Source organism: Triticum urartu, chromosome 2A (genome assembly GCF_056163025.1).
Source record: "Triticum urartu cultivar PI428250 chromosome 2A, HENAU_Tu73, whole genome shotgun sequence".
NCBI lineage: Eukaryota > Viridiplantae > Streptophyta > Magnoliopsida > Poales > Poaceae > Triticum > Triticum urartu.
The window spans coordinates 379899955-379922055 of NC_141874.1; positions in this window are offsets into that span (position 1 = coordinate 379899955).

Consider the following 22101-nt stretch of genomic DNA (forward strand, 5'->3'; position numbering starts at 1 on the left):
CATGCTAGACCATATGTATTGGAGAATCTTGGTTTTGCATTAGATGACTTTGAGAATGTGGAGACGAGGAGGACTCACTTAAGAACTAAACATGGTTACGAGTTTCTGGTTAAGTTCTACAATGCGGTCGATTGCTCCCATTTCGGTTGCTCTAATTGGGAAGCTCTCTGCAAGGCATATGGATTTGAGGAGGGAATGCGGATAAGATTTGATATTCGTCCCGAAGATTATGATGATGATGATGATGATAATATCGACATCTGGGTGGATGTGGATATGCCTCCAGTTTTGCCTAGATGTGAGTTTGTCAAACTAATTTGTTAAGTTCAGTAATTTATGTTGTTAATTTAAAAATATTTGGTGTTCGTCCATACTAAACTTATTTATTTATAATTGTCAGCTTATTTCTTATCTTCAAGAAATACTCGGAAGGTAGTAGACAACACATACTACAGCTATGACTCCAAGCTTAATTGTGAGGAGAAAGGTTATCTTGTCTCATTCATAGAAGATGTTGAGGCCTTCAAAACCAGTCACTCTATCAGCCAAAATTATACTAGATACGTGCCACTAGTCCATACATTGCTTGATGATAACTTCATTGCTAAAAACTTGGTAAGATTTTGTTAATGATGGTAACTTCATTGCATACATTATTCTGAAGTAAACCATTGCTAACTATATATGTTACTATTTCATTTTTGAACAGAGGCTCCCAAAGCATGTTGTGCCTGACATGCTATTTACCGAAGGTGATATGCATATGGTTAGCTTACGACCAACTCCTTCGGAGGCTTACCATACTGCATACTCGATTTCTTCAAATGATGGAAGGCTCAAAATCAAAGAATGGAGCAAAGTGATGAATGCGCACACGCAAATAAGTGGAGACAAAATGAATGTGCGCAAGCCACAAGTTGGAGATAGGTTTATGTCCATTCTTCATTATGGTGAAGGACCGGTTTATCTGTTTTATAGTATTTTAGCTAGGAGAGAGGAGTAGGTCCTAAGTATTAAGAACAATTAGTTAGTGTTGATTATATATGACTACAATGTCTTAGACTTGATGGTGATGCTGAGTAGGAGTAGTGACTATGAGTACTATGATGATGAGGAGGACGAGTTGTTATTATAACTAGTGATGAAGTTGTTGTATGATGTCCCATCATGGATGAAAATGATGATTATGAGGAGTTATATGACAATGATATATTATGATGATAAGTTGTTAATGATATTATGATGATGATGAGAAGTTATTATTTCATTGGGTGAAAGAACCGCCGATTAGTTTCAAATGGATGGATCCAAAGTGACCATTGGTTACTTTGGATCCATGCACTTGAAACTAATCCAAGGTTCTTTCACCTAGTGATTTAATAACTCATTACGATGTAAAAACAATCTCTAAATTGCTATTGTATGCAAAATTGTATACAGGTATATGAATACAACCTAAAATTCAAAAGAAATGGAATAGGGAATAATAGTAGTAGCGGTTGTTTTTGAAAGCGCTACTAATAATTAGCAGTAGCGATTGACTTGGAAAGTGCTACTACTAAGTAGATATAGCAGTAGCGAGTGCCAGTAGGCGCTACTGCTAAGCAGTAGTTGTAGCGCCTTATCAGTAGCGCGCTTACCCGCGCTACTGATAGGCCAAAAACCAGCGCTACTGCTAGGCTTTTCCCTAGTAGTGTCCTTCCTCCTATATATACCTACATACCCCCAAATGATCAGATACGAAGCCAAAACCCTAATTCCACCGCCGTAGCTTTCTGTATCCACGAGATCCCATCTTGGGGCCTATTCCGGAGCTCCGCCGGAGGGGGTATCCATCGCGGAGGGCTTCTACATCATCACCATAGCCCCTCCGATGAAGTGTGAGTAGTTTACCTCAGACCTTCTGGTCCATAGTTATTAGCTAGATGGATTCTTCTCTCTTTTTGGATCTCAATACAATGTTCTCCCCCTCTCTTGTGGAGATCTATTCGATGTAATCTTCTTTTTGCGGTGTGTTTGTTGAGACTGATGAATTGTGGGTTTATGATCAAGTCTATCTATGAACAATATTTGAATCTTCTCTGAATTATTTTATGTATGATTAGTTATCTTTGCAAGTCTCTTCGAATTATCAGTTTGGTTTGGCCTACTAGATTGATCTTTCTTGCAATAGGAGAAGTGCTTAGCTTTGGGTTCAATATTGCGGTGTCCTTTCCCAGTGACAGTAGGGGCAACAAGGCACGTATTGTATTGTGGCCATCGAGGATAACAAGATGGGGGTTTCATCATATTGCATGAGTTTATCCCTCTACATCATGTCATCTTTCTTAAGGCGTTACTCTGTTTTCATGAACTTAACACTCTAGATGCATATTGGATAGCGGTCGATGAGTGGAGTAATAGTAGTAGATGCAGGCAGGAGTCGGTCTACTTGTCTCGGACGTGATGCCTATATACATGATCATACCTAGATATTCTCATGACTATGCTCAATTCTGTCAATTGCTCAACAGTAATTTGTTCACCCGCCGTAAAATACCTATGCTCTTGACAGAAGCCACTAGTGAAACCTATGGCCCCCGAGTCTATCCTCATCATATTAATCTTCCAATACTTAGTTATTTCCTTTGTTTTTACTTTGCTTTTATTTTACTTTGCATCTTTATCATAAAAATACCAAAAATATTATCTTATCATATCTATCAGATCTCACTCTCGTAAGTGGCCGTGTAGGGATTCATAACCCCTTATCGCATTGGTTGCGAGGATTTATTTGTTTTGTGCAGGTGCGAGGGACTCGCACGTAGCCTCCTACTGGATTGATACCTTGGTTCTCAAAAATTGAGGGAAATACTTACGCTACTTTGCTGCATCATCCCTTCCTCTTCGGGGAAAACCAACGCAGTGCTCAAGAGGTAGCACTCCTCGATGTTCTTGGAGTTCTATCCGATGTAATTTTCTTTTGTAGCATGTTTGTCGAGATCCGATGAATTGTGTATTTATGATCAGATCATCTATGAATATTATTTGAGTCTTTTCTGAACTATTTTATACATGATCAAATATCTTTGTATTTCTCTTCAAATTTTCAGTTAGGTTTGGCCAACTAGATTGGTTTTTCTTGCAATGGGAGAGGTGCTTAGTTTTGGGTTCAATCTTGCGGTGTCCTCACCCAGTGACATAGTAGGGTTAGCGACGCACGTATTGTATTGTTGCCATCAATGGTAAAAATATGGGATTTTCATCATATTGCTTGAGTTTATCCCTCTACATCATGTCATATTACTTCAGGCGTTACTCCATTCTTATGAACTTAATACTATAGATGCATGCTGGATAGCGGTCGATGTGTGGACTAATAGTAGTAGATGCAGAGTCGTTTCGGTCTACTTGACACGGACGTCATGCCTATATTCATGATCATTGCCTTAGATATTGTCATAACTTTGCGCTTTTCTATCAATTGCTCGACAGTAATTTGTTTACTCATAGTATGTTTTCTTTCAAGAGAGAAGCCTCTAGTGAAACGTATGGCCCCCGGGTCTAGTTTCCATCATATATTTTCAGCTCTGTAAACTAAAAAAATTCAAAAATACCTTGCTACAATTTATTTATATTTACTTTAGTTTACTCTTTTATTTATCTTTTATACCTATCTCTATTAGGTCTCACTCTTGTTAATGACGGTAAAGGGATTGACAACCCCTTTTTCGCTTGTGTGCAAGTGTTTGTTAGTTTGTGCAGGTGCATATATTGGGAACTTGTTTGTGCCTCCTACTAGATTGATACTTTGGTTCTTTACTGAGGGAAATACTTATCTCTACTTTGCTGCATCACCCTTTCCTCTTTAAGGGAAAAATCAGCGCAATCTCAAGAAGTAGCAATCTTCTTCATTGCTGACTCAGAGGACAGCCGAATGAAAGGAGATTAGGGTGTTGTTGCCCCCGATCTTCTTCATCGCTAACTCAGTGGTCAGCTAAATGATAGTATATCAGGACTTTGTTGTCCTCGATCATCTTGGTCGCCGACTCGGTGGTCAGCCGAATGATAGTACATCAGGAATTTGTTATCCTCGATCTTCTTCATCGCCTACTCGGTGGTCAGCCGAGTGATATTAGATCTGGACTTTGTTGTCCTCGATCTTCTTCATCGCCAAATCGGTGGTCAGTCGAGTGATGGTAGATCGCAGTTTTGATTTTATCTCCATGCTTTCTTACTGACTGTCTTTTGTATGATGCAAAGGGCCTATGAACTGTTATATCACTACGTCGCCTTGGAGAAGGAGGTGATATCCCTCTGGGTGAACTTGGATGCACAGAAGCTCAAGAGTGCTCGATTGGAGAAGGATAAGAAGACCTTGGGAGGTAAGTTGTTTCTTTCGGCTGGTCGTTGCACACTCTTTTTTTGTTTTGATCCGAGTCATTCGGCTCCGACTGATGTTCGTAGCGAGAACACCAAACTTGTAAAGAGGCTTAGGAATTCTATTTCTGTAGAAACCGTGAAGCGGGCCCTAGAGGACAAGGACAAGGAGCTGGCGCTGGCCCAGAAGGAAGCCAAGACCAAGACCAAGCTTGCTAACAAAAAACTAGCATCAGTCGGCAAGTTGGAGGAGGAAATCAAATACCTCAAGGCTGCTACTATTGCTGCAAAAGGCGAGTCTTCCAAATGGGAGAAGAAGTGCAAAGATCAAGTCGGTGCCTTTGAGCAGGAGAAGTAGACCTTAGAGGAGAAGGTCGCACAGCTCCTTGATAAGAAGAATGCTCTGGAGCAGTACATCGATGACTTCTACACTAAGATGAACGGGAAACTTGCTGGTAAGTTTGTCACCTGGATGTGGTTCATTTGCTTTCGGTTCGGTTCTACTCAATCACCGATTTCCGATGTTGTTTCTATCGGCGTTTTGGGAACGGGGGTCCCCAGACTTGCCTGCCTGCGGCCCGCGGCATGGCTCCACCAGCGGCCCTATACGGCCCATCTTCACCAGCAAACACTCAAGACCCTCGCGAGGGGTGATACGTCTCCAACATATCTATAATTTTTGATTGCTCCATGCTATATTATCTACTGTTTTGGACTATATTGGGCTTTATTTTCCACTTTTATATTATTTTTGGGACTAACCTATTAACCGGAGGCCCAGCCCAGAATTGCTGTTTTTTTGCCTATTTCAGTGTTTCAAAGAAACGGAATATCAAACGGAGTCCAAACGGAATGAAACCTTCGAGAACGTGATTTTCTCACCGAACGTGATCCAGGAGACTTGGGCCCTACGCCAAGGCATCAGAGAGGTGGTCACGAGGGTGGGGGGCGCCCCCCCTAGGCCGCGCCCCCTGCCTCGTGGGCCCATCGGTGCTCCACCGACGTACTCCTTCCTCCTATATATACCTACGTACCCCCAAACGATCAGAACAGGAGCCAAAAACCTAATTCCACTGCCGCAACTTTCTGTATCCATGAGATCCCATCTTGGGGCCTCTTCCGGAGCTCCGCCGGAGAGGGTCGTCATCAAGGAGGGCTTCTACATCATCATAGCCCCTCCGATGAAGTGTGAGTAGTTTACCTCAGACCTTCGGGTCCATAGTTAGTAGCTAGATGGCTTCTTCTCTCTTTTTGGATCTCAATACAAAGTTCTCCCCCTCTCTTGTGGAGATCTATTCGATGTAATCTTCTTTTTGCGGTGTGTTTGTTGAGACAGATGAATTGTGGGTTTATGATCAAGTCTATCTATGAATACTATTTGAATCTTCTCTGAATTCTTTTATGTATGATTGGTTATCTTTGCAAGTCTCTTCGAATTATCCGTTTGGTTTAACCAACTAGATTAGTAGTTCTTGCCATGGGAGAAGTGCTTAGCTTTGGGTTCGATCTTGCGGTGTCCTTTCCCAGTGACAGAAGGGGCAGCAAGGCACGTATTGTATCGTTGCCATCGAGGATAACAAGATGGGGTTTATTTCATATTGCATGAATTTATCTCTCTACATCATGTAATCTTGCTTAAAGTGTTACTCCGTTTTTAACTTAATACTCTAGATGCATGATGGATAGCGGTCGATGAGTGGAGTAATAGTAGTAGATGCAGAACCGTTTCGGTCTACTTGTCACGGACATGATTCCTATATACATGATCATGCCTAGATATTCTCATAACTATGCTCAATTCTGTCAATTGCTCAACAGTAATTTGTTCACCCACCATAGAATACTTATGCTCTTGAGAGAAGCCACTAGTGAAACCTATGGCCCCCGGGTCTATTCTCATCATATTAATCTCCATCACTTTAATCTTGCTTTGCTTTTTTACTTTGCTTTTACTTTTTACTTTGCATCTGTATACCAAAAATACCAAAAATATTATATCTATCAGATCTCACTCTCGTAAGTGACCATGAGGGGATTGACAACCCTAATCACGTTGGTTGCGAGTAGCTATCGTTTTGTGCAGGTACGAGGGACTTGAGCGTGGCCTCCTACTGGATTGATACCTTGGTTCTCAAAAACTGAGGGAAATACTTACGCTACTCTGCTGCATCATCCCTTCCTCTTCGGGGAAAATCCAACACAAGCTCAAGAGGTAGCAAGAAGGATTTCTGGCGCCGTTGCCGGGGAGTCTACGCAAAAAGTCAACATACCAAGTACCCATCACAATCCCTATCTCTCGCATTACATTATTTGCCATTTGCCTCTCGTTTTCCTCTCCCCCACTTCACCCTTGCCGTTTTATTCGCCCTCTCTCTCTCTCTATCCTCCCTCTCTATTTTCCTCTTTTGCCCGTTTGCTCTTGTCTGCTCGTGTGCTAGTTTGTTTGCTTGTTGTCATGGCTAGTCTCATATCTTCTCCGTTGTCTCCCAAGAGTGAAGTTCTAAATTTTAAATAAAGGGAGGGAGAAAATCTAAAAGATGCTTGGTATAGAATTTGCAATGCTCAAAATAGATCTACTAGGAAGCAATCTACTTCAGTTCTTCTCCATAATTTTTATGTAGGTGTTAATCCTTGGTATAGATATATCCTCGATACCATTACCGGAGGGAACTTCTTGGGCAGCCATACTTTTGATTCTTATAATGCTATGTTAGATTTATTTGGCTCACCACCTCTTTTGGTTAATGGAACCATGTTAACTTTGGAGCATGTTATGCAAAGACTTGAAATTATTGAAAATAAAGTTGCTACTATTGAATTAATTGAAAATCTAGATAAAAAGATCCACAATCAAATTACTCAATATGGATCTAAGGAGGAATGACTTTGAAAAATATTAAGGAAAAGGAACCCATAGTTAATGAGAAGATAAACTTAGATTCTACTAGAATTGATAAACTTGAGGGTATCATTACAAACTTGGGAACCGCTTTTTCTTCCGTAAAGAATACTCCAAGTCCTCCTACTAAAATTGCCAAGCTTATGTATGTTCCTAAAAATAAGGGTGAATCATCTAGTAAGGAAATTGCGGATCTTAAATCTATAATTATTCATCCCAATCTTTTTGCTATCATTAAGGAACCAATTGCTACAAATGAATTTTTCGATCTTGTGCCTAAAAGTTTGATAATCCTTAGAAAGAAAGAAATTCCTAAGGGAAATAGATGCCTCATCGAAGAATTTCCTACCAAAGATGGCAATACCTAGATCTATCCTCGCTTTTATGCCTAGCTAGGGGCGTTAAACGATAGCGCTTGTTGGGAGGCAACCCGATTTTATTTTTATTCCTTGCTTTTTGCTCCTGTTTAGTAATAAATAAATTATCTAGCCTCTGTTTTGGTTGTGTTTTTTGTGTTTAATTAGTGTTTGTTCCAAGTAGAACCGTTGGGAAGAATTGGGGAAAGTCTTGTTGAACTTGCTGTAAAAAAAACAGAAACTTTAGCGCTCACGAGAACTGCTGTAATTTTTATTTGAAGAGTTCTATTTAGTTAATTCTTTTTTAAGACGATTAATAGATAAATTCCTCACGTCCACCAATTTATTTTAGAATTTTTGAGGTTCCATATCTTGCGCTAGCTACAGATTACTATAGACTGTTCTGTTTTTGACAGATTCTGTTTTTCGTGTGTTGTTTACTTATTTTGATGAATCTATGGTTAGTAAAATAGTTTATAATCCATAGAGAAGTTGGAATACAGTAGGTTTAACACCAATATAAATGAAGAATGAGTTCATTACAGTACCTTGAAGTGGTCTTTTGTTTTCTTTTGCTAACGGAGCTCACGAGTTTTCTACTTTAAGTTTTGTGTTGTGAAGTTTTCAAGTTGTGGGTGAATTCTTTTGATGGATTGGAACAAGGAGTGGCAAGATCCTAAGCTTGGGGATGCCCATGGCACCCCCAAGATAATCCAAGGAGACCAAAATGTCAAAGCTTGGGGATGCCCCGGAAGGCATCCCCTCTTTCGTCCACTTCCATCGGTAATTTACTTGGAGCTATATTTTTGTTCACCAACATGATATGTGTTTTGCTTGGAGTGTCTTGTATTATTTTTGTCTTAGTGTTTTAGTATGCCACAATCATCCTTGCTGTACACACCTTTTGAGAGGGCCATACATGAATTAAAATTTGATAGAATACTCTATGTGCTTCACTTATATCTTTTGGGCTAAGTAGTGTTGCTCTATGTGCTTCACTTATATCTTTTGAGCGTTATAATTTTGCTCTATGTGCTTCACTTAGATTTTTTGAGCACGGTGGTGGATTTGTTTTAAAGAAACTATTGATCTCTCATGCTTCAATTAAATTATTTTAAGAGTCTTAATAGCATGGTAATTTGCTTAATAATAACATGCTTGGTATTCAAGATTTGTGAAACTTTCTTTTGAGCGTGTTGAATACTAAGAAAAGTTGGATGCTTGATAATTGTTTTGACATATGGAGGTAGTCATATCAAAGTCATGCTCGTAGAGTAATTGTGAATTTTAGAAGTGCTTGAGTTAAAGTTTGCAAGTCCCGTAGAATGCACGTATGGTAAATGTTATGCAACAAATTTGAAACATGAGGTGTTATTTGATTGTCCTCCTTATGAGTGGCGGTCGGGGACGAGCAATGGTTTTTTCCTACCAATCTATCCCCCTAGGAGCATGCGCGTAATACTTTGGTTTTTGATGGCTTGTAGATTTTTGCAATAAGTATATGAGTTCTTTATGACTAATGTTGAGTCCATGGATTATACGCACTCTCACCCTTCCATCATTGCTAGCCTCTACGGTACCGTGCATTGCCCTTTCTCACATCGAGAGTTGGTGCAAACTTCGCCGGTGCATCCAAACCCCGTGATATGATACGCTCTTTCACACATAAACCTCCTTATATCTTCCTCAAAACAGCCACCATACCTACCTATTATGGCATTTCCATAGCCATTTCGAGATATATTACCATGCAACTTCCATCATCATCATATACATGACTTGAGCATCTATTGTCATATTGCTTTGCATGATCTTAAGATAGCTAGCTTGATGTTTTCATGGCTTGTCCTTTTTTTTATGTCATTGCTACGCTAGATCATTGCACATCCCAGTACACCGTCGGAGGCATTCATATAGAGTCATATCTTTGTTCTAGTATCGAGTTGTAAGTAAATAAAAGTGTGATGAACATCATTATTAGAACATATTCCCATGTGAGGTTATCAAAATAAAAGAGGCCAAAGAAGCCCACAAAAAAATGAGAGAAAAAGAGAGAAGGGACAATGTTACTATCCTTTTACCACACTTGTTCTTCAAAGTAGCAACATGTTCTTCATAGATAGTCTCATTGAGTTATCACTTTCATATGCTAGTGGGAAATTTCATTATAGAACTTGGCTTGTATATTCTGATGATGGGCTTCCTCAAATGCCCGAGGTCTTCATGAGCAAGCAAGTTGGATGCACACCCACTTAGTTTGAGTTTGAGCTTTCATATACTTATAGCTCTGGTGCATCCGTTGCATGGCAATCCCTACTCCTCACATTGACATCAATTGATGGGCATCTCCATAACCCGTTGATTAGCCGCGTCGATGTGAGACTTTCTCATTTTTTGTCTTCTCCACACAAACTCCACCATCATATTCTATTCCACCCATAGTGCTATGTCCATGGCTCACACTCATGTATTGCATGAAATTTGAAAAGGTTTGAGAACGCCAAAAGTATGAAACAATTGCTTGGCTTGTCATCGGGGTTGTGCATGATTTGAATATTTTGTGTGGTGGAGATGGAGCATAGCCAGACCATATGATTTTGTAGGGGTAACTTTCTTTGGCCTTGTTATTTTGAAAAGACATGATTGCTTTATTAGTATGCTTGAAGTATTATTGTCTTAATGTCAAATGATACACTATTGCCTTGAATCACTCACGTCTTAATATTCATGCCATGATTAGATTACATGATCAAGATTATGCTAGGTAGCATTCCACATCAAAAAGTATCTTTTTTATCATTTACCTACTCGAGGACGAGCAGGAATTAAGCTTGGGGATGCTAATACGTCTCCGTCATATCTATAATTTTTTATTGTTCCATGCCAATATTATACAACTTTCATATACTTTTGGCAACTTTTTATACTATTTTTTGGGACTAACATATTGATCCAGTGCCCAGTGCCAGTTCCTGTTTGTTGCATGTTTTTTGTTTCGCAGTAAATCCATATCAAACGGAGTCCAAACGGGATAAAAACTGACGGAGATTTTTTTTTGGAATATATGTGATTTTTGGGAAGAAGAATCAACGCGAGACGATGCCCGAGAGGACCACAAGGCAGGGGGGCACCCCAGGGGGTCAGGCGTGCCCTGGGCCTTCGTGGCCACCCCGTAAGGCGGTTGATGCCCTTCTTTCTCCGCAAGAAAGCTAATATCTGGATAGAGATCGTGTTAAAATTTCAGGCCAATCGGAGTTAAGGATCTCCGGGAATATAAGAAACGGTGAAAGGGCAGAATCTGAGAACGCAGAAACAGAGAGAGACAGAGACACATATCCAATCTCGGAGGGGCTCTCGCCCCTCCCACACCATGGAGACCATGGACCAGAGGGGAAACCCTTCTCCCATCTAGGGAGAAAGTCAAGGAATAAGAAGAAGGAGGAGGGGGGCTCTCTGCCCCTCGCTTCCGGTGGCGCCGGAACACCGCCGGGGGCCATCATCATCACCGCAATCTACACCAACACCTCCGCCATCTTCACCAACATCTTCATCACCTTCCCCATCTATGTACAGCGGTCCACTCTCCCACAATCCAATGTACCCTCTACTTGAACATGGTGCTTTATGCTTCATATTAGTATCCAATGATGTGTTGCCATCCTATGATGTCTGAGTAGATTTTCGTTGTCCTACCGGTGATTGGTGAATTGTTATGATTGGTTTAATTTGTTTGTGGTTATGTTGCTGTCCTTTGGTGCCCATCATATGAGCACGCGTGTGGATCACACCATAGGTTTATTTGTATGTTGATAGGACTATGTATTGGAGGGCAAGAGTGACAGAAACTTCAACCTAGCATAGAAATTGATGCATACGTGATTGAAGGGGGACCAATATATCTTAATGCTATGGTTGGGTTTACCTTAATGAACGTTAGTAGTTGCGGATGCTTGCTAATAGTTCCAATCATAAGTGCATAGAATTCCAAGTCAGGGATGACATGCTAGCACTGGCCTCTCCCACATAAAACTTGTTATCGGTCTAGTAAATTAGTCAGTTGCTTAGGGACAATTTCACAACTCCTACCACCACTTTTCCACACTCGCTATACTAACTTTATTGTGTCTTTATCTAAACAGCCCCTAGTTTTTATTTACGTGATCTTTATATATTGCAAACCTATTCGAAAACACCTACAAAGTACTTCTAGTTTGATACTTGTTCTAGGTAAAGCGAACATTAAGCGTGCGTAGAGTTGTATCGGTGGTCGATAGAACTTGAGGGAATATTTGTTCTACCTTTAGCTCCTCGTTGGGTTCGACACTCTTACTTATCGAAAGAGGCTACAATTGATCCCCTATACTTGTGGGTTATCAATCGTCTTACTGTACAACGCCATCCTCGGGTACCCCGCGCTGGCTCAATTCATGGCAGCTACCTATCCTGCCTACAACCTCATGAAGATGCTAGGGAGCAAGGGCGTCCTCACTGTGGCCAGGGACACCAAGGAAGCCTTGGCGGCCCTCAAACTCGCCTTCATGGCCACGGCGGCAGCTTGCCCGGCCGACAAGGCCGTGCCCAGGACCAAGGCGGCTGCGCCGACCAAGAAGAAGCAGCTATTCACTCAAAGTCAAGCCAAGACGAAGCAGATATCGGTCGACGAGGACGGGGCCTCTGGCGCCACCTTTACTATAGGCGCCGACCTCATCCCAGATCAAGAAAGGGAGTTGGTGGACTTCTTGCGGGCGAACAAGGAAGTATTCGCTTGGGAGCCCAAGCAGCTGGTTGGGGTCCCAAGAGGAGTGATTGAGCAACATCTGAGGGTATGCCCCAACGTGCGCCCTGTGAAGCAGAGGGCGAGGCGGCAGTCCACGGAGAAGCAGTCTTTCATCATTCAGGAAACCCGCAGGTTGGAAGCAGCAGGTGTCATCCGTGAAGTCCGGTACCCAGAGTGGCTGGCGAACCCGGTCGTCGTGCCAAATAAAGGAGGGAAGGGGCGCATGTGTGTCGACTTCACCAACCTCAACAAGGCTTGCCCTCAAGACCCATTCCTGCTGCCGTGCATCGATAAGATTGTCGACTCCACCGCCGAGTGTGATCTGCTATGTTTCCTGGATGTGTTCTCGGGCTACAACTAGATCAAGATGGTGGTGGAAGATGTGGAGAAAACGGCTTTCTTGACCCCATGCGGGGTATACTGCTACAGTACTTGCATGCCATTCGGACTGCGCAATGTAAGAGTGACCTTCCAGCGGCTGATGCACATTGCCTTGGGGCGGCAGCTTGTGAGAAACGCTGAAGCCTACGTCGACGACATTGTGGTGAAGTCTCGGGAGGCCAGAACTTTGATACAAGACCTGGAGGAAACCTTCGCGAGCCTGTGCCAGGTGGACTTGCGGCTCAACCCGGAGAAGTGCGTATTTGGTGTTCCTTCCAGCAAGCTGCTACGCTTCGCCATGTCCCACAGGGGGATCGAGGCCAACCCGGAGAAGGTCAAGGCAATCGAAGGCATGATCCCACCACAAAACCTCAAGGATATGTAGAAGCTTGCAGGCTGCATGACTTCACTGGGGCACTTCATCTCCAAGTTGGGGGAACACGCCTTGCCGTTCTTCAAGCTGATGAAGAAGAAGGGTCTGTTCGGGTGGACCCCCGAGGCCGACCTGGCATTTCAAGACCTCAAGAGATACTTAACTAGCCCGCCGGTGATGGTGGCGCCTCGTCCTCTCAAGCCCTTAGTGCTCTACCTGTCTGCCACACCCCACTCCGCCAGCGCGGCGCTGGTGGCCCTCAGGGAGGAGCCCCAAGTCGAGGGCCAACCAAATGGAGCCGCCAAGCCGGATGAGGCAGCACAACACCAAAGCGAAGCTCCTGAGACAGCGGCTGCCCTGGCTAGTCATCAAGCCCTAGAAGCTAGGGACCCGCAGGGAACACCTGAACCTCCAGGAGCCAAAAACTCTGTCAGCTCTCTTTCCCTCGTCGAGCACCTAGTGTACTTCATCAGCACAGTGCTACGAGATGCGAGAGCACGATACCCCATGCCTCAGAAGCTCTTGCTCGCGCTCCTGGTGGCCTCGCGCAAGCTGCGCCACTACTTCCAGGGTCACCCCATCAAGGTCGTCTCAGGTTACCCATTGGAGAGAGTGCTCAGAATCCCCAATGTTGCGGGAAGGATCGCCGAATGGAACATCAAGATGTAAGCATTTTACTTGGAGTTTAGCACAACTAGGGTCATCAAGGGGGCTGCACTCGTCGACTTTGTGGCAGAATGGACCGACACCCCAGAGCGCGAAGCAGGCGATAACCGCTCCCTCTCTCTAGGGAGTGAAGCGCAGGATGGCTGGGTCATGTACTTCGATGGAGCGTCTTCACGCCAGGGTGCGGGGGCTGGAGCCATGCTAATCTCGCCCACTCAGGACAAACTCTACTACGTCGTGCAACTCTGCTTCCAGCAGGGCGAGAAGATCTCCAACAACATCGCAGAGTACGAGGGTATCATCGCCGGCCTCAAGGCTGCGGTGGCCTTAGGGGTGAGACGCCTCACCATCAAGGGAGACTCGCAGCTCCTGTCAACTTCTCCAACAAGGTGTACGAGCCAAAGGATGAGCACATGGAGGCATACCTCATGGAGGTGCGCAAAATGGAGAAGCAGTTCCTGGGCCTGGAGCTACAGCATGTGCCCCGTGGCACCAACAAAGAGGCTGATGACATCGCCAAAAGAGCATCCAAATGGCTACCCCAAGAGCCTGGCGTCTTCGAGGAGCGGCTCTTCAAGACTTCAGCGGCACCTCCGTCTATGGAGCCGATGCCACCTCAGGAGGAACTCCCCCAGCCACCAGCCTCGGGAGCCCCCGCCTGCGGCCCGACCTCAGGAGCGCGCCTCCTCTTAGCGCTCAAGCCTCAGGAGGGGTGCTGGATCGAGGAGTTCAGGGCATACCTGAAGCAAGGCATGTTGCCGGATAAGGAGGAAGACGCGGAGCGTGGGGCCCGGCAGGCTACAGCGTACTACATTCAGGACGATGAGCTATATAGGAAGTGACCAAATGATGTTTCTCTATGATGCATTTCCAGGGAACAGGGGTATGAGGTGCTGGCTGACATACATGGCGGAGACTACGGGCACCACTCGTTGTCACGCACCCTAGTCGGCAAGGCTTTCTGCAGCGGGTTCTACTAGCCCACAGCACTCAACAACGCGGCCGAGCTGGTGAAATCCTGCGAGGCCTACCAATTCCACGCCAAGCAGATCCACCAACCGGCTCAGGACCTCCAGACTATCCCGCTCTCATGGCCGTTCACGGTCTGGGGGCTTGATATCCTGGGCCCATTCCCTCGAGGGCTTGGAGGTTACCGCTACCTCTACGTCACCATCGACAAATTCACGAAGTGGGAGGAAGTGGAAGTCGTTCGCACCATCCCAGCTGGGTCAGCATTCAAGTTCATCAAGGGCCTCGTAAGCTGATTTGGGGTCCCTAATCGTATCATCACCGATAATGGCTCACAGTTCACTAGCACTCTCTTCAAAACATATTGTGCTAACCTTGGGACACAGATCTGCTACGCCTCCGTGGCGCACCCCAGGAGTAATGGCCAGGCGGAACGCGCCAACGCGGAAGTTCTGAGGGGCCTCAAGACAAGGACCTTCAAGAAGAAGCTCGAGGCCTGCATCAGAGGCTGGCATGGCGAGCTCCAGTCTGTGTTGTGGTCCATCCGCACCACCGCCACCAGGCCAACAGGCAAGACTCCGTCCTTCCTCGTCTACATAGCAGAAGCGGTTCTCCCACACAAGGTCAGGCATCGCTCCGCGTGGGTCCTGGCATTTGATGAAACACAGCAGGACGCCATGCGGGGGATGGACCTCGTGTTGGGGGAGGAACGCCGCCGTGAAGCCTCGCTCTGAGCTGCGAGGTACCATCAGGCTCTGCGACGGTACCACTGCCGCAGCATCCGCCCCAGGACGCTCGAGGCGGGTGATTGAAAGTGCAACTATCCCTAGGTTGTTTTGGTAATTCCTAACAACATATAGCTCATTGAGGTAATGCTATTCCAAGATTAATATTTCAGGAAAAGCTCAATGAATGGCATGGCATGGATCAGGAAAGTGGACCCCTCAAAATACTAAGGACAAAAAGATTGGCTCAAGCTCAAAGCTCAAGACTCTACATTTTATATTTTAGTGATCCAAGATCACATTGAGTCTATAGGAAAAGCCAATACTATCAAGGAGGGATGAGGTGTTGCTTGATGAGGTTCTTGCATCATAGTGCTTAGTGATATGCTCCAAAACCCTCAACTACCTTCCCACATCCACATATGACCTAAACCAAAAGTCAAACTCGGCCCCACCGATTCTTCTATCCGGCGCCACCAAGTTCAGATGTCATAGCCACTGCCACAAACCCTAGGCAAATCGGTTTCACCGATAGGGATCTCGGTCTCACCGAGATGGCATTGTAATCTCTCTGTGTATGTCCATTACCGAAATCGGTCCCACCGAGATTCAGCAATCGGTACTACCGAGATTACAATGCAAACTTTCTGGTTAGCTTATTACCAAAATCGGTCCCACCGAGTTTGTGTAATCGGTCTCACCAAGTTTGCCTGACCAACTCTCTGGTTAGCTTATTACCAAAACCGGTCCCACCGAGTTTGTGTAATCGGTCACACCGAGATTATGTTATGCCCTAACCCTAACCATATCGGTCCTACCGAGTTGCATCTCAGTCCCATCAAAAATCCTAACGGTCACTAGGTTTGCTAAATCGGTCCGACCGAGTTTCTCAATTCGGTCTCACTGAGATTGGTAAATTGTGCGTAACTGTTAGTTTTTGTGTGGAGGCTATATATACCCCTCCACCCACTCTTCATTCGTGGAGAGAGCCATCAGAACATACCTACACTTCCAATACACATTTTCTGAGAGAGAACCACCTACTCATGTGTTGAGGCCAAGATATTCCATTCTCACCATATGAATCTTGATCTCTAGCCTTCCCCAAGTTGCTTTCCACTCAAATCTTCTTTCCACCAAATCCATATCCTTTGTGAGAGAGTTGAGTGTTGGGGAGACTATCATTTGAAGCACAAGAGCAAGGAGTTCATCATCAACACACCATTTGTAACTTCTTGGAGAGTGGTGTCGCCTAGATTGGCTAGGTATCACTTGGGAGCCTCCAACAATATTGTGGAGTTGAACCAAGGAGTTTGTAAGGGCAAGGATAGATCGCCTATTTCGTGAAGATCTACCGCTAGTGAGGCAAGTCCTTCGTGGGCGATGGCCATGATGGGATAGACAAGGTTGCTTCTTCGTGGACCCTTCATGGGTGGAGCCCTCCGTGGACTCGCGCAACTATTACCCTTCGTGGGTTGAAGTCTCCATCAACGTGGATATACGATAGCACCACCTATCGGAACCACGACAAAAACATCTGTGTCTCCAATTGTGTTTGAATTCTCCAAACCCTTCCCTTTACATTCTTGCAAGTTGCATGCTTTACTTTCCGCTGCTCATAGACTCTTTGCATGCTTGCTTGAATTGTGTTAAGATTGCTTGACTTGTGCTAAGATAGCTAAAATATGCCAAAGACTAAAATTGGGAAAAGGATAGATTTTTAATTGGTCAAGTAGTCTAATCACCCCCCTCTAGACATACTTTCGATCCTACAAGTGGTATCAGAGCTTTGGTCTCCATTTGCTTTGATTTACATAGCTTTTGGTGGTCATAGCCTTGGTTTCACAACCTGGGAGAGTATGGCGTCTAGCGAGGGAAATTATCACCGTAGAGGTCCTTACTTTGATGGTACTAATTTTGCTAGTTGGAAGCATAAGATGAAAATGCATATTCTTGGACATAACCCCACCGTTTGGGCTTGCAAGATGAATTCTTTGATGGGAGAGAACCGAAACGTGAAGCTACCGCGGAAGAGTTGAAGATGCTACAATACAATGCTCAATCTTGTGATATCCTCTTCAACGGATTGTGCCCCGAAGAATTCAACAAAATCAGCCGTCTTGAGAATGCAAAGGAAATTTGGGATACTTTGATTGATATGCATGAAGGTATCGACTCCGTCAAGGAATCCAAGTTGGATGTGCTTCAAAGTCAACTTGACAAGTTCAAAATGAAGGATGGTGAAGGTGTCGCTGAAATGTACTCTAGGCTTGCTCTTATCAGAAATGAGATTGCCGGCTTAGGAAGTGAAGAGATGACCGACATATTCATCATCAAGAAGATCCTAAGAGCCTTGGATGGAAAATATGATACTGTGTGCAAATTGATTCAAATGATGCCCAATTACAAAGATCTCAGGCCAACGGAAGTCATTGGAAGAATTGTTGCTCATGAGATGTCACTCAAGGATAAGGAGGAACTTCACAACAAATCAAGTGGTGCTTAAAAAGCCTCATGCGAAGCCCCCACATCATCAAGTGAGAAACAAACCTTCAATGAAGAATTGAGCTTAATGGTGAAGAACTTCAACAAATTCTACAAGAGTATAAGCAAAGAGAGAAACTCCAAGTCAAGGTCCTACAATGAAAAAAGATCTTCTAGTCGAGAGCGAAACTGCTACAATTGTGGAAGGCCTGGACACTATTCCAACGAGTGTACGGCACCCCACAAAAGAAGAGAAGATTCTCCAAAAAGAAGTAGAAGAGAAGAATCACCACCTAGAGAAAGAAGGAGTAGAGATGATCGTTATGAACGAAGACCCTCATGGAGAAGCAAGGATTCGGAAAGAAAGGACAAGTCATCAAGGAGCTACACAAAACGAAGACATCAAGCTAATGTTGGTGAATGTGTATCCGGCTCCAACTCCGACAATGACTCCGAGAGAAGCTATCACTCCGACTCCAAATATACTCAAGATGAAGGTGTTGCCGGTCTAGCACTTGTGTCAACCAACTCCTATGACATATTTGATTCACCAAATGAAGGAATTGGAAGATGCTTCATGGCCAAATGTCCAAAGGTATCACACCCCGAGTATGTTGATTTCAATAGTGATGAAGATGACTTGTTAGGTGATGATGATTTACTTGTTGACAACTATAGTAATGAATACTATGATGAAATGTCAATTAATCATGCTAATCAAGATGAAACTAATGACAATGATAAGGAGAAGATTGAGTCTCTAACTAAATAACTAAACACTCTTAAGTTAGCTCATGAAACTATCTTAGGAGATCATTGAGAACTTTTAACGACTCATGAGAAATTACGTTTTGAGAAGCTCAATCTTGAGCAAGACCATGAGTTCTTAAAGGCAATCAACGATGATCTTCGCAAGAAAAGTCCTTCTTACATTGCCAAGTGTTTACTCTTATCCACTTACATGCCTCAAGTCAAGTCTAGTAACAAGAACAAGAAGGATTCTTCTTCTAGTAGTAACAATAATCATGCTAAATCCAATATTGTTGCTTCTAGTAGTTCTCTTGATTCCACTAATGATTCTCTTAGCCAAGTTACACTTGAGCAAGAAAATAGCTTATTGAAGGGAATCATAGAGAAAGGTGTTTACAAGAGCCTTGCCGGGAGTAAGCAATTCGAGCAAATTGTACGCAAGCAAGGAAGGCACCGGAAGAATCAAGGTATTGGTTTTGAACGAAAGTTCAATGCCAATGGAGTTGAGTGGGAAGAAGATCAATACCCCAAGACGAAGTTTGTTCCTCAACAAGAGAAGTATGATCCTACTTCTTCCAAAGGGACACAAGCTCAAGATGATCTTCCACCACAAGACCACAAGCAAAAAGGCAAGGACAAGCTTCAAGAGGAAATTGATGCATTTGAAGAAGCTCCTAAGGCCTTGGTCAAGTGGGTTCCCAAGACTACATCAAGTTCCACTTCATCAAGTACAACTACAACTCCGAGGATTCCCATCAAGATGGTGTGGATCCCAAAGAAGAAGAACTAGAGAGTTCTTGAGGGTGACTCCGCCAACATACTTCACTCTTATCATTTTGGCAAGAACAAGTGCAATCAACTTCCACATCTTGCACTAGTTCAAGGAGTCACAAACCCTCTTGTTGGTAAGACAAGGGAGAAGGTAACCTAATGCTCTCATAGACATCATCTTGTGTGTGCATCACTCTATGTCTATGGATATCCTTGTTTGTTCCTTGTGGGACTAACCCGTGTAGGTATTGAAAGTGCAACTCACTCCAAAGGATAGCTCCAAATGATCTACATCAACATTGAGCATCCACATCTTCAACATCTACATGAAGTCATCATCAACAAAACCCAAGGTTAGTTCATCCCTCTTAGGGGGGGATCTCACATCTAGGGGGAGCTTTACTCTAAGAATTGAGCTAAAGAAACTCTAATGGTGTGAAAACAACAACGCTTTATGTAAAAGTGGTAACCCCACTTGTGCTTAAACGATGAGTATGACCTATGATCAAATGTTCTCATTTGACTCCTAAGTCAATATACTTATATATAGATGACCTAGTCATCGCCAATTGCTTGATAGATGCTAGAATTGGTTGTGCATGCTTGCCACATATTTAAATTGCCATTTTATTGTGTGAGCATGTTGGTTGCATAATTTACTCATTCAAGGACATCCACTTGTTGTTTTGATTGATTGGTTTCTTTTTTCTCTTGCCAAGTGGATGGACAAGAATGCCTAAGAACCTTCTCTAGCTATCTATGCTTTTCTCGTCTCAAACTCTATTCATGCTACATCACAAAATTTGATCAAGTCAGATTTGAACCACTTTTGTGAGGAGCACTCGGAGTCCCCGATTCGTCATAGACTTAAACTTCCAAAACTTCTTTGTGTGTTTCGGTCTGACCGATTCACCCATTTCGGTCATACCGAGATCACTAAGTCGATCTAGGTTTTCAATCTCGGTGCAACCGATTTGAACTTTTTGGTCACACTGAGTTGCAGCAACTGCTTGCAGTTATGCATCTCGGTGCCACCGAGTTGTTCCACTCGGTCACACTGACATGGTCAGGCTATATATACCCACGTGCAAAATTTTGGAAATTTTCTCCGAACTCTTTCGCCCGCGCTTAGCCCGCTTTGCCTCCAGGGTCTCCGGATCGTCCTCCTTTTCACCAATTGCCTCCAGCCGCTGGTCTCCGCCGCCATCAACGGGAATCATCCCCGCCATTGCCGCCGTAGCGAGTTCATCGCTGAACTAGGGTATGAACTTGATCACTGTGCTATCCTTATCTGATTCCTAGCACATTGTGTTCGCCATGAATCTTCCCACGATTGAAACTATCTTATCTAGTCAAAAACACTCCGTAGATTAGAGATGATTTGAAAATTTAGGGTTAGGTTTCCGCTGAAACCATCTCGGACCAACTGAGTTGTGGAACTCGGTACCACCGATTCGGCTCAGGCCATTGCACATGTGATTCTCGTTCTGACCGAGAATTGAAAATCGGTGTGACCGAGTTCAGGACTTTGTGAAACCCTAGCAGTCTCGGTGCCACCGAACTGTGACTCGATCTGACCGAGTTCACTAGTTTAGGTTCCAACAGCTGCTTCAGTATCACCGAGTTTACAAATCGGTTGATCCGAAATGCTTTTTGAGGAAAACTAAAACTAAGTTTTTGATTCATTCTTTTGCAAAAACCTCTGTATTTTGTGATGCTCATCCACTCTACCTCATCTATAATCTATTCACAGGGTCAGCTGTCAGAGATTTCATTATGTCTTATCAAAGTGACAGTTAGAACAAATCAGAGGAGCAGGTTCACATGAGTGAGGGCACTAGTCCCTCTAGCAGCTCAGATGATGGAAGCAGGAGCACACCCAGCAACTTGCCAAAAGCTGCCACCGGGGCCAGAAAGAAGAAAACATCTGAAGCTGAGGATGAAGACTATGTGGCAGTTGAGGATGAGACCACTTCCAAGAAGAAAGTGATTAAAAAGGAATATAGCACTGCTGCTGCAACTAAGCCAGGTCTGAAGAACAAGAGGCCAGCAGGAAGACAGCCAATGTCTAAACCTAGGAAAGTTGCCACAGGTGAGAAAATGGAGCTCACTCTTGAACCCAAGGAAGCTGGAGATGGCAAGAAGAGGAAAGAGAGGGTCAAGAAGACCATGGCTAGAGTAATTAGAAAGCCATCTATGATGAGAGACTTTGAAGAGGAAGAGGAAGAAGATGCTGCACCAGCACCTAAGGCACAGAAACTTATGGGAGATGCCATAAGATCAGGGGCTGCTTCATCTAATCCCAAAGAAGCTCCCAAGCCAGCCGCTCCAAAACCCAAAACTGCACCAAAGAGGAGTACCAGGAACATTCCAGCTACTGAGAAAAACAAGGCCTCAGTGCCTGAAACTGTTGCTGAAGAAGAAGATGATGAGACACATGTTTTGAGGAAGTTAAAGCCAAAAATTCCAGATCATAATGATGCTCATCCTGTAGCAGAAAACATGAAGATCAGGAAGGACTCATGATTGAGGCTATGGAGAGAGTCAGATCCATATGCCACTAGAAGGAGAACCGATGAGGACTACAGGTT